This window comes from Amblyomma maculatum, chromosome 7 (genome assembly GCF_055883805.1).
Source record: "Amblyomma maculatum isolate TAMU_Amacu chromosome 7, ASM5588380v1, whole genome shotgun sequence".
NCBI lineage: Eukaryota > Metazoa > Arthropoda > Arachnida > Ixodida > Ixodidae > Amblyomma > Amblyomma maculatum.
The window spans coordinates 133,767,459-133,777,887 of NC_139350.1; the positions used below are offsets into that span (position 1 = coordinate 133,767,459).

Here is a 10,429-nt window from a genome sequence, read left to right on the forward strand (position 1 = left end):
GCGCATGCTGCTAGTGGGAGTTGCTGCTTTTATGCGAGGTCAGGACCCAGGACGACTGCCCAGCGTCGCTGAAGGCGAAGCGACGGCGCTCGTCAACGTAGTTTCGGTATGGAATATAGACATACTTTGCGCAGGGCAAATAGTCGTCGAATATACCTTTTGCTAAATGAAATAAAAATCATATACTCATTGAACTGCAGTGAGAATGCAGATTGACCGAGAAGAGCCGCGGTTGCATCTCGTTAAATTCACGGACTCTGAAGCATTTTCCAGCATACTGATCGCATTATCGGCACTTCTTATAGTGTTGCATACGGTTGAAGTAACATATCGTAGATTCAAAGCCCAAGACAATATTCACATGAGCACAATACAGCTTAAGTGAACTGCTTAGGTGAAAAAAAAAAATGTCGTAGCTTTTCCGATCAGTATTGTAGAAGAACAGTTGTGTCATCGTGCTCATAATCTTGAGTGCAGTACGCGCTCTCTAAGTGGATATGCCTTCATGCAGTGCTGTCTCTATGCATTTCCTTGGCTCCTGCACAATCTGTTTATGAAGTAGGTCGTATAGAAGAGCTAAAAGCGGATATCAACGGAAAGGTGCAGCCGCCGCGTCAGCGCGGCAATGGCCAGGACCCACTGAGATACGATACCTATTGATCTGAGCGACCTATGAGACAACGTTGGGTATCTTCGTCCCGGACTACCATAGCCCCGATTCCATGTCGTCTGTTACACTGCCGCCGACACTTTATTCGCATCGATTTGCAGAGCCACGAACGCGCTTGAAAGCTTTGCCTGCTGATCAGCTCATAAGGAAGTCCTCATCGACGCCCAGTTGTGCATGGGAATTCCAGCCGCAACCACAGCAGAATGTTATATTTCCGCGTTTGCGCTTTTCAAGTCAGTAAAACATCACTGCACGAGTGCAACCAAATGCACGCAGACGATACGGAGACGTGTAAGAGAACGAGCTTTGACCACGGCAACGCGCAAAATTAGGTCAAATTGCGGGCCGAGAAACCGAAAAACCCGAAGGAGTTTCAGGGACCGTATGTAAAATCTACTTACCTGTTGTGCGGAATGCACCACTGTATGAATTTAATTGACCAAGCTGTTAGAGGGTAAATATGCCTAAATTCCCGCGTCGTTTGAAGGTTTATGCGGCACTACGCGCGCATGTAACTTCAATAGCCTTGTAGCTTCCTTGATCAAGTTGTCACTTACTTTAGAAGCCAATGAGATCCTTGAGCACTTTACACAGTTAATGGTGATGCATACATACTGTGGAGTTGCTGAACGTGAAATGAAGAACGCAAGCTTAAAAAAAATAAAATGACCAGAGCCCGATACTGAGGCGTGGTACATAGGTCAGAAATGATGTAGGAAGCAAGCCGCAGAGGGTCATTTTTATTTAATTCCGCACGCATGCGCTGAAATGTGGGGGGGAGGGGTAGGGAGGGGGGGAGGCAATGGCTACGATCACCACACAGATGCATGGCGAATAGTCGGGTCGAGAGCGCGCTGTCCTGCTCCTTTGTGACCGGCTGTGGCATAAGAAGCACTGTCAGTAGATCGGTATGATAGAGCAGGACTTCCCGTTACCCGCGCACGACAGCAAGCATTGGGCGCGTTAAAGGCATACTGAACAAATAATATTGAGAAAGCACCACAATTGCATTAAGACCCGATTACACTAGTACAGACACATGATTCGGGTTAGTTTTGAGCGAATGGCTGTATTTTTGACATTTTCTGAGCGGCCGCCGGGTCAGAGGCAGCGCGCTCCCTACTGTGAGCCGGCGGTTTTGACGTCACAACTAACCTCAGCAACGTCATGGCCCTGCGATCCCGCCGCCGCCGCCCCCGCACCTGAAGTTGGTTGACCGGCTACACGCTACTCCGCGTCGCGCCATGCACAGTGCTACGAAATGTGAAATGCCGCATACGAGGGAGGTCGAGAGGGATGCGTAAACACGTCTTTCCGTGCTGTTTGTGAGTGCCACGAGGGAAAGGAAAAATGAACAGGTGCGACCGCTCGCAATAGGGGTGGCTAGGGAGGCATGAGGGATGCAGGTAGACGTGATGTGATATCTGGTTTTGTCAGAGCATTCGCAGAAGCCTGCTAGCTGCGGCGATTTGAGAAATATTAATTAAATACTTGCTTTCCGCTCATTTCTGTTCATAAAGTGGATTGTTTTGTGCCTCCCTATGCGAGAGCTACCATCTGAGCTGGAAGTCTCGTCGGAAATTTTTTTATTCAGTATACCTTTAAGTTAAAAGGCTCGAGTCGTCAGAGTACGCTCCAGGTAAGCTAAACGACCACAACTGACTTTCGGTGTGTATTTGCAGAGCGTGCTCTAGGAGCTCCGTCCTTGAAGACGGTGTGCGGGAGCGCTGGTCTGGTTTCGCATCTGGCGACGGGACGTATTTCCGTTCACTTTGGTGCTACTTCCTTTTTGTCGCAATTTTGCCTTTCGCGATTACGGCAGTTACGGCTGCGCGGTCTGCGCTCGTCGTGAACACGAACACAGGTACGTAAACTGTTGATAGTTCGTCGTGGATCTCGTTTAATCGTTGGTGCATTTGCAGGGTTCGGACTTGATACGGCTGCGTCGACTGTAGGGCCTGACTTACTTGAGCTGGGCGAAGATGTGGCGGGCACAGGGTCGGATGTCTACGTGGAAACCGCTCAATGCGACGACCCAGGTGTGTATGAGTTTTTATTGCCTTGTTTCATTCTTTGGGCCATCATGGGTGTTCTGTTCGTTTCCAGAGAACGAGTAGTTACCAGCGACAAATGCGGGAATCTTGCGCTGAAAATCCAAATTCTTGCTTTTGCCTTGCGTTTCTGGCGTTGCGCAGCTCAGCTTTATTAGTTGTGGCTAAGTTTATGGCACGTTGTCGAACGTGATGTGTTGTCGCCGCACTTAGCGAAAGTAATTACAAAGCGCATTCGGAAATTCATGATATCGGTATTTTCTACTCGCCTACTCAAACGTTGTACTTGGTGCCAGCAATCACTCGTTCTTGGCAAAGTGCTTGCAGCAGTAGGGTTATTGAGAGAATATTATAATTTCATGAGTTGCATGTTTACTATGATAGAAATTTTGACATGATATGAATTTTCACTTTTTGACGGGTTAATTTTCCGCTGTACTCGCGGCGCAGGCGGTTATTGCAGGTGTTCACTGTCACTATTTTTGACGCACAGGACTACGAAGACCTCTTCTTTTTTGTAACTCTTTTAGCATCAAATAGAATCCTTTCTTAATGAGTTCTGGTGTAGGCTAGTGTACACCATGACTGAATGACTTTTACAGAGGACCAGTTTTTCCTCTGGGTTGCTGAAAGCTATGACTATGACAATAACTACAACAGTGAGTAATGCCTCTTTTCTTCCAATTGAAATAGTTTTCATGCTCTGTTACAAATCTCTTATGCGGGGGCTTAAGGTGTAGCTCTTCTCTATGCTGTAGGGCTTCTAAAAGAAAGTTCAAGTTGGGTACAGGCCGAGGTACTTCTCCTGATTTCATCCTATGAGAATCGCAAACAAGACTGCAGTGACAGAGAGAGAACAAGGAAAGACATTTGGAAACAAATTAGTGAAGAAATGTGCAAGCACGGGTATACGCGAACTGCTGCGGACTTCAAAACGAAGTACAAAGGTCTCAAACGCAGGTATTGCAAGCACCACCAGCACAAGAAGAGTGGGAGAGAACGAAAAAAGTGGGCATTTTATCAGGTGATGGATTACTTGTTTGACAATAACATAGAGTACCAGGCTCCAGTGGCGTCAAGCCAGCTCCCACAGCCCTCCACCTCACCTGCCTGCGCATTAGCTGTGGCCACCCCGTGCAGCATCAATGAACCACCCACAACAGAAGAAAATGTGCACTGTGAAAAGAACTAAAAAATGACGGTGCTCCGCACCAGAAAAGCAAACTAAATGTGAAGCGTCGTGGAACACCGGTAGCTGTATTAGAGGAAATGCTGCTGAAACTGCGCTCATGGCAGGATGAAGAAAGAAGACGATACTAGCAGCAATTAAAGATGCAGAGGCTTAAACTGGGTATGCTGAAACGTCCCACAGCACTGGATAAGCAGCAGTAAACTTTGTGATGCTCTTTTGGGTGTCATGTTGGGGCAAAAACTTCGTTCATTTTGAATGAGTCTGCTGTTTCAATACTGTGCAATTTCTCAGTTTATATTCTAGTCAGTGATCGTGGTACAGACCAGTACCGCCCAGTTTAGGTTTTATTCAGAAAAATATCCAGACACTGTGTTCAGCCTTTTATTGCCAGTGAGAGTTCTGGCCAAAAATAATCAACTCATGTATATAATAAATCATTTCCCCACATAGGGCTTGTGCGTGTGATTCATCTTGCATGGATAGTACTTCAGGACTGAAAGTACTTTGCCTGTTATAAACCTTAACACTACTTTCTACACAAGAAGCATGTTATTGAAACCCTCTTCATTGCAGCGTGGCGGTACGGAGGCTCCGTGTCCTCATAATCAAGAGATGGATCTGCATCACTCTCTTCCTCCATGGTGCTGTCGTCGTCACCGAATGTGTATTTGCATTAAATATTATGTTGTGAACTAGGCACGATGCCACAATATAGTTGCTCATTCTCACAGTGGGCTTCATGTCAAGGTAGGTAGGTCTTCTGAAATTTCCTTTCAGCTGAGCAAACGCTCGCTCAATTACTGACCTTGCTGTTCCTAGCGTTTCATTGAACTTGACCACCTGGGTTGTCAAGTGGCCATTGTTTCTGTACGGCCGCATGAGACCCATTGGTAGGGGATAAGTAGAGTCAGCTAGAATATGAATATTCTGCGCTAAGTTACCTACTACCTCTTCAAGGCCAGATGTGGCGAAAACTCTCGCATAGTGCATTCGTCCCGGGCTGCATGAGTGTACATTAGTAAATATCATGTTGCTGTCGCAGTGCCCCGCTGGGTTGGTGCAGTGGTAAGACGCCCGACTACTGTGCAGGAGTACCCGGGTTTGAACCCGACCTCGGCGGCTGCGTTTCGATGGAGGCGAAACGAAGAGGCGTGCGGGTGCTGTGCGATGTCAGCGCACGTTAAAGATCCCCAGGTGGTCGAAATTACTCCGTAGCCCTCCACTATGGCTCCTCTTTCTCTCTTTTCACTTTCACTCCCACCTTCCTCCCTTCCTTTACGGCGCGGTTGAGGTGTCCACAGAAAACAAGCGAGACAGTTACCGCGCCTTTCCCTTCCTATAAATCAATCAATCAATATGACAGACTGGAATTTCTTGCTGTTGTAGTATGCATCTTGCTCTTTCTCGGGGGCCTTGTTTGCAATTTGGAATCCGGCCACACCTCCAACAACTCCTGGAAAGCGCCATTTTCGGGCAAATTTCCGAGCAACGTCTTGCAGCATTGCAAGCCAACGAGTTCTCTTGCAGCACGTGCCAAGACCTCTACAATGCGATTTTTTAGATAAAAAAGGAAGCCCTTGTTGATGTCCAATCCATCTGCAACTCCACGAAACACGATTCCTGGTTGCCCAGCAACCACTGTGTCCTCAACATTTTAGTTTTGAAGACACTATCCTGTGTCTTCAAAGTCATACTGAGCGCTTAAAAAAGTACAGTCCGCACTCTTTGTAGCATATTTTTATGTTAAGAACCACTCTTCATTATTGCGTGAAGAAAAGTGGCCGTTATTTAGCTTTAAATTGAATTGGCTGTCTAAACTAGCTTGTAACCAGATGAATCCATAGCTGTCTTTGCACGCTTAATTAGCTGTACAGTCATAGCCAGTCAAAGCCAGATCTTCAGCCCTACTAGGCCCTTTAGCTCCAAGAATTGCGAATGTGTGCATTTTTGTTAACCATAATCTGCTTGGAGAAAATGAAAGCCTTTTCTCCTCAGCAGGCCGTTGTGATAGGAAAGATTCTCAGGAGCTTGCACAGTAATCGAGTTCAAAACCACTGTAGTCCTTTCAAAAGAGCTGCAAAAGGTTACGCATTCTTCACTTGCAAATCAGCGCAGTGACGAATAAATGGGCCCAGATAAGATTTGAACAACCTAAAAATCTGTGACAGATTTTCTCTTCTTGGGCCCCAAGATTACCTCAAAAGGAGACTGCAGCCATGAAATTAGGAGACGCCTGCTTCTGGGAAAGAGAGCAATGGTTAGCCTTGACCGCCTAGTAAAGAGCAGAGACATTAGTCTGCCAACCAAGATCCGTATAACTCGTGCTATGGCCTTTCCATTTGTGATGTATGTATGCGAGAGTTGGACTGTGAAAAAGGCCGACCGCCGAAGAATTGACGCGTTTGAATTGTGGTGCTGGCGAAGACTCTTGAGAGTTCCTTGGACTGCCAGAAGATCAAATCAGTCGATATTATCGACCATAAACCCTGACTGCTCATTGGAGGGTCAAATTCTAAAGTTAACGCTCAGCTACTTTGGTCATCTGATGAGAAGAGAGGAGTCGCTGGAGAAAGATCTGACGTTGGGAAAGGTTGAGGGTCGCCGGAGAAGGGGTAGGCAGTGAACGCGATGGTTAAATGGCATCCTCGAGACACTGCAGATGAAGTTATGTGATGTTAGGAAGATAGTGAGAGACTGGAAAGCGTGGCGTGACATGGTCCATAGGGTCACGAAGAGTCGGACACGACTGAACGACTGAATTGAATATTTCTTGAAGCTAATGGAAACAATCTTCCACGCATTTATTTCAGTCCAATAAACTTTCATTTCAACAAACTTTTTCCTAAGGTCCCTTGAACTTTGTTCAAGTGAAGCATCACTGTATGTGTATATATGCTGAGGCAGTCTAAATAAACAGTAACTGAATGTCAGCATGAACATGCACACATATGCACAGTGCAGTCAGCTATATTATGAAACTATGTTTGTCACTGAGCTATTAAAACACAGGTTTACTCAATTTTGCCTCAACTAGAAATAGTAGGTACTACTGCAATAAAACAGCTAAGTATATCTCCTGTTTTAAAGCTCTGAAGAAGCCACGAAAAATTTTCTTTAGTGCAGACTATGAGCAAGATTCACCAACACGTCAGTCTTGCGCTAAATACACAGCAAGAACCATATAACAACACCGAGCTGGTTTCAAGCTTTGCTTTAATGAAGCCTGTTACACATCCGCCCTTTATACTCTCAAAAGAAAACAATAAATGCAAGAAAGCATGAACCAGTAAAAATTTTACAGTTATAAAGCAAACACATGAATGCAAAAAACATCAGCATGTGATACCTACCATTTTAATGTCTCCTTTACTGGAAGGATGCTTTAGGGCAGGGCACCCATGGCTGATAGAATAAACTGCCTCAACATATTCATGACGCTGTCTGCTTCATATTCAGGCAGCACTCCCTCGATGGCAGATGAAATCTGCTGCAAAAGCAGTGTGACAATACAATTGCATCAGCTGGACTGCAAGCATTATTGCCAAACAAGCCGTAAACGTAGTAAAAGAAAGACTCCATTAAATCCATGCTTCTCAAAATCCATAACATACCATTACTTTCCCTATACTCCTAAAGAAAAGCTGTCTCAGAAAATGAATTCCTAGCAGCTCTAGGTCATATGCCATAAGTTACCAAAAGCTCGATCCTATCATCTGTTTCAATTCTGACCCTTGTCAGCAATGTCAAACATTAATAAACGAAGAACTTCCATAGTTGAAATTCACTTTTCAAAATATGCCGTTTCTCTGTGAAGCTTAAAGGTTCTTAGAAATTAAACAAAACAGAAGACTAAGTTTGAAAGCTCTAACCACTTACTTCACAGCCAATTGTTAGCTTGACCCACATAACTTGCCACGCCTCCGTAAAAAAAAAAAGAAAACCGTTGGGACTTGAATAAACAATACGTACTGACCTACTGAGGATACAAATATAACTATTACTGTGTTGGAGTCTGCGAATTGTTATGAATAAAATCATATATCACCCCCCCCCCCCAATCTGTGCTTACTCGAAAGGAAAGCTTAAAATACAGTATAATTTTACGCGCAAAAGTCGTTGCTTATGCACTATTCCAATCAACCTCGAATTACCGGCTCTATGTGCAAATAGCTCAGCAAAGAAACCCTATAAATAAAAAAGATAGGTAGCGAGCGATCGCACACATCTGATGGAAGATAAAAATAGCGTCTACATCGCTTTTACGCAGTGCAGGTGCCCCAAAAGTAATACGGAGCACGCGAGCGGTGGCCGAAATGGAAACAACTGCATATCAGCGCGCTCTACTAGCAGATACGCGGCAAAGAGCAAGGGGGCGTCGGCACACCCTGCTGACCCATCTCGATAACTTGATGCTCGCGTTATTGCCAGGCGTTATCGCCTCAAAGTGCGAAGCTGCGCTGCTACCATCCCTGCCCACTAGAGGCGTTTTCAATACCGCATGGTTTGTTGTTCGTCCGGACCGTGCAGAAATGTTTGCCATCGGCACTGTGCGCTTTATGCTTCGTCGAGAACTGCATTATCTTTGTCCACGTAACTGCCAATCTTTGCGCCTCACTTGGCGGCTAGTTTGTGCGCTGACGAGTATAATGTTCGTGGAATGCTTTAGGATGTGCGGTGAAATTTTGTTTCGCTTTAGGCAACGCATGAAAAACAAAACATAATAGCATGCATTTGCTGTCTTTAATACAAATATGTCCTCAACAGCATAGCAAGAGCGCTTATATTTCAAGACTAATTTCTTCAACGCAAATTCATTTTGTTACACTGGAGAACAAAAAGTTAAGCATGTAAAGGTAGAAATGAGGAGCAGAAAGGAAACAGTTGTAGAAAACACCATTGAAATGTGACATTTTATGCAAACTCAACTTTCATAACCGGTAAAGCCCCCAGTGGGTTTACCACATTAACGAAGAGCCGAAAAAGAGATTCCCACGAGAAGTCGACGTAGCTTTCGGAGGTTGTTCCACATTCTCTTGATAGCCTCCCACCCAAAGGTCATATGGACGAGTTCTACGGCTGATACGAGGTAGATTGCTTGCCAAAGTTCACCAAACGACCTCACTTATGTTCATATCGGCGTCCTTTGGCGTTCACTCCAACAGCATCACAGCCCGTTCTTCCAGCAAAACTTTGATGACTCGCGCAATGTGGACGGGACCACAGTGTTACTGCTAGAAAAATACATCATCGGTGAACGGGTCATCCAAGTCATATGGGATGAGATAGCGGACGAGCGCCTCGCAGTAGCTGGTTTCGTTCATGGTGTCACCTTGATAATTGATGAGAAGGCTAGACGCCTTTTGCAAAAAACGCCCACACGCACGTATTTATAAACGAACTTTGTGGAAATTCCCATTCCACGAAAACTGTCGCCCAGAGTTCCACTGAATAATAGACGCGAAATTGTTCTATACGCTCGGGATGTACCGCAACGAGAAATATGTCGCAGGACTTGAAGGTCGATGACTGCAATGAATTGGATAATGCACGCTTACAGGGATGAAGGGCGGCCGCCTTGGCGATGCTTTACGTCCAGGTCACGAGTGGTGCACTTCGGCTGAGGCTGACCAACTGATCGTTGCTGCTGCCGTGCGGATCCTTTTCAGAGCGCAAACAAAATTCTTGATGTCCTCGGCCTAGACAACAGTCTGGGCCCATTCGGAACCGTCTCCAGCAAGCCGGATTAAGTAGATGTGCGGTGGCGCAGAAGCCGTATTGGACGGCAAGACAGAAGGCACAGCGCCTAGCATTTGCTCGCGCCCACGAGCAGTGAACTGTGGATAACTGGCGACAAATCATATTTACAGATGAACCAACTTCTTCTTAAGATGGGACCAGCAGCGGCGCGTTTGGTGTCCTTCTTATTGCAGGCATGCCCGAATAAGATTGATTTGTGTGAAGTAAAGAGCACAGCGTTCTAAAGAACAGTAATGCATGGAGAAGTAAAAGTACAGAAATGAAACTGTTTTTCTTCGCTGGTCCTCTTGCAGCAATTACTTATGTTCTATAAGCCGAAACGTTTTTTTTTTTTTTTCTATGTGGCCTGACAATCATGGTTTTGAGGAAAATGCGTTTTTTTAAATCACGATACGTAGGAGCTGATCAATGCATTATGATTTCGCACATAGATACCTGTCCGACTTCGCGACGGAAATAATCAGCAGTGGTCGTTATGCCGTGAACGTGTGGGGAGCTGTCAGTGGAGAAATTATCCGCCCTCTCATTAGATTGCTATCAAAGTTTAACGGAGCCAGCTACTCCGATGTCCTCGACCACTGTCTCGTCCCGTGATAGCTAGACAGGCCATTTAAAAATGGAGCTATCCTACTGCAACAAGACTATAGCCCCATCCACATTGAGCGAGTTATGAAAGCCTTGCTTGAAGAATAGGCTGCGCAGCTATTCGAGTAGATTCTAAAATGTGCCAATATGAACACCATTGACAACGTTTGGGGA

At 45.5% G+C, this 10,429-nt stretch overlaps 1 pseudogene; it reads right to left on the bottom strand.

The window, feature by feature from the left end:
- Nucleotides 1-4,477: 4,477 nt before the first annotated feature.
- LOC146184792 (uncharacterized) lies at nucleotides 4,478-5,605 on the bottom strand (annotated as a pseudogene).
- Nucleotides 5,606-10,429: the final 4,824 nt, after the last annotated feature.